Source organism: Clytia hemisphaerica, unplaced genomic scaffold (genome assembly GCF_902728285.1).
Source record: "Clytia hemisphaerica strain Z4C2 unplaced genomic scaffold, Clytia hemisphaerica genome assembly, whole genome shotgun sequence".
Taxonomy (NCBI): domain Eukaryota; kingdom Metazoa; phylum Cnidaria; class Hydrozoa; order Leptothecata; family Clytiidae; genus Clytia; species Clytia hemisphaerica.
The window spans coordinates 406,582-409,416 of record NW_027104428.1 but is presented as its reverse complement, the minus strand read 5'-3'; positions in this window follow the sequence as shown (position 1 = coordinate 409,416).

Here is a 2,835-nt window from a genome sequence, read left to right as displayed (position 1 = left end):
GAAAGTCAATACCCCTGCATCAAAAGTTATTGATTGTATTCTTATAAAGATGATGCTTATAAGAAAAATAAATATGCTCACATTTTGCACAAACCCCAAGTTGCTTGAATGAACCAATCGCCGAAAGTCAATACCCTTAAATCAAAAGTTATTGATTGTATTCTTATAAAGATTATGCTTATAAGAAAAATAATATGCACATTTTGCACAAACTCCAGTTGCTTTGAATAACCAATCGCCGAACGTCAATATCCCTTGAATCAAAGTTATCGATCGTATTGTTTAAAGATGATGCTTATAGAGAACAATAAATATGCTCACATTTGCAAAACCCCAACTTGCTTTGAAAGAACCCATCGCGAAAGTCAATACCCCTTGATTAAAACTTAGGATAGATTTCTATAAAAGATGATTCTTACAAAAATGCACAAATCCTAACTTGCATTCACCTGCACAACAGTACCATTGGTGAGTGCAGCATTGTATCCACCAGTAAAACCACCATCGATTCCACCATTGAATTCACAGAACCATTGATTCCATCATTGCATTGACCAGGACCATTGATTCCATCATTGTATTGACCAACACCATTGATTCCATCATTGTATTGACCACCGCCATTGATTCCATCATTGTATTGACCAGCACCATTGATTCCATCATAGCATTGACCAGCACCATTGATTCCATCATTGCATTGACCAGCATCATTGATTCCAGCATTGTGTTGACCAACACCATTGATTCCATCATTGCATTGACCAGCACCATTGATTCCACTATTGCATTGACCAGCACCGTTGATTCCATCATTGCATTGACCAGCAGTATTGACTCCATCATTGCTTTGACCAGCATCATTGATTCCAGCATTGTGTTGACCAAAACCATTGATTCCATCATTGCATTGACCGCACCATTGATTCCATCATTGCATTGACCCGCAGTATTACTCCATCATTGCATTGACCAGCATCATTGATTCCAGCATTGTGTTGACCAAAACCATTGATTCCATCATTGCATTGACCAGCACCATTGATTCCATCATTGCATTGACCAGCAGTATTGACTCCATCATTGCATTGACCAGCATCATTGATTCCAGCATTGTGTTGACCAAAACCATTGATTCCATCATTGCATTGACCAGCACCATTGATTCCATCATTGCATTGACCAGCAGTATTGACTCCATCATTGCATTGACCAGCATCATTGATTCCAGCATTGTGTTGACCAAAACCATTGATTCCATCATTGCATTGACCAACACCATTGATTCCATCACTGCATTGACCATCACCAATGATTCCATCATTACATTGACCAGCACCATGCATTGATTCCATCATTGCATTGACCAGCACCATTGATTCAATCATTGCATTGATCAGCACCATTGATTCTATCATTGCATTGACCAGCACCATTGATTCCATCATTGCATTGACCAGCACCTTTGATTCCATCATTTCATTGACCAGCACCATTGATTTCATCATTGCATTGACCAGCACCATTGATTCACCAAAGCCGTCAAATCTTTCAGTTTATTCACAAACACCAATTTACAATAAAAACAATTGGATTTATTATCTCCACAGTCATATTCACCAGAACGATCGTATTCTGCTGTAAAATCATTAGATTTCCCAAATTCTTGAATAGATTAACCAGAGTTGTTAGGTTCTCCCAAAATCACCGGGACCATTAGTTCTGGCGCAGAAATTTACAAATTTTGATAGTTCGACACCTCAGGGCCACCATTTTCAGCTTTTTCCCCATCGTTACTTCGTTACTTTTTCGTTACCCCTCGTTACTTGCGTTACTTCATCGTTACCGACCGTTACTTCATCGTTACCTGTCGTTACCTACCGTTACTTGTCGTTACTTGTCGTTACCTATCGTTACCTACCGTTACCACTTTTAGTAACAACGCAAATTTTATGCTCAGTATGCCAAGACCTTATATTTTATGCTATTTTATGCAAATTTTGATAAAAAGATTAAATTGTATGATATTGTATGATTGTATGCCGAGTGTGACCCCTAAGTAGGTAATTTTTCAATAATGAATATTATTTTAATAACAACAGTAGGGTATGTCGTAAAAAATACAAATACACACGAGTATTGAGGAAAGAATTCCAACCTTGACTGAAGGAAAGCCATTACAATTCATGAAAATGTTACACTGATAAAATTTTGCCCTCGAGGGAAAAAGGCATCAAACTTTGAACATCACTCGTCGGTCGCGCGGCAAGTTACACACTTGTTATGTTATTTGTTAATCCCATCGGGCAATAAGCGGTTAGGCAGCGGGCACATTCTCCAATCAGCATCCGTCATTTTGAATGAAACAAATTGACGGTAACAAATTGTAATGTAACTCATTCGTTAGCCCCCGTCTTTTCGTCTCTTCTTGTAGAAAACTAAAAAACGTTGGAAAAGCCTACCTAGCCTCTTGTGTCCAATATCTTTCGATTGAATTGAAAAGACAAAAGAAAAAACAAAAATTTAGAAAAGTTAGAAGGGTTAGAGGTCAACAAAAGTTGGGGACTTCTGGAGTCGTTAATATTGCCCTTAACATAAATAGCACCAGACGGTACTAATCGATAAATTCGATTATCGAAGTAATCGATAATGATCGAAGTAATTTAAGTAACCGATAATGATCGAAGTAATCGAAGTAATCGAACGACCATTTATCTATTAACAATCGAATTTTGAGTACCAAAATTTCACTTTCTTAACAGTTAGTCACACTAGGAAATCTAGCTTTCAGAAAAAACAACATCAGTCATCTACAGGATGTATTTGCACAACAAG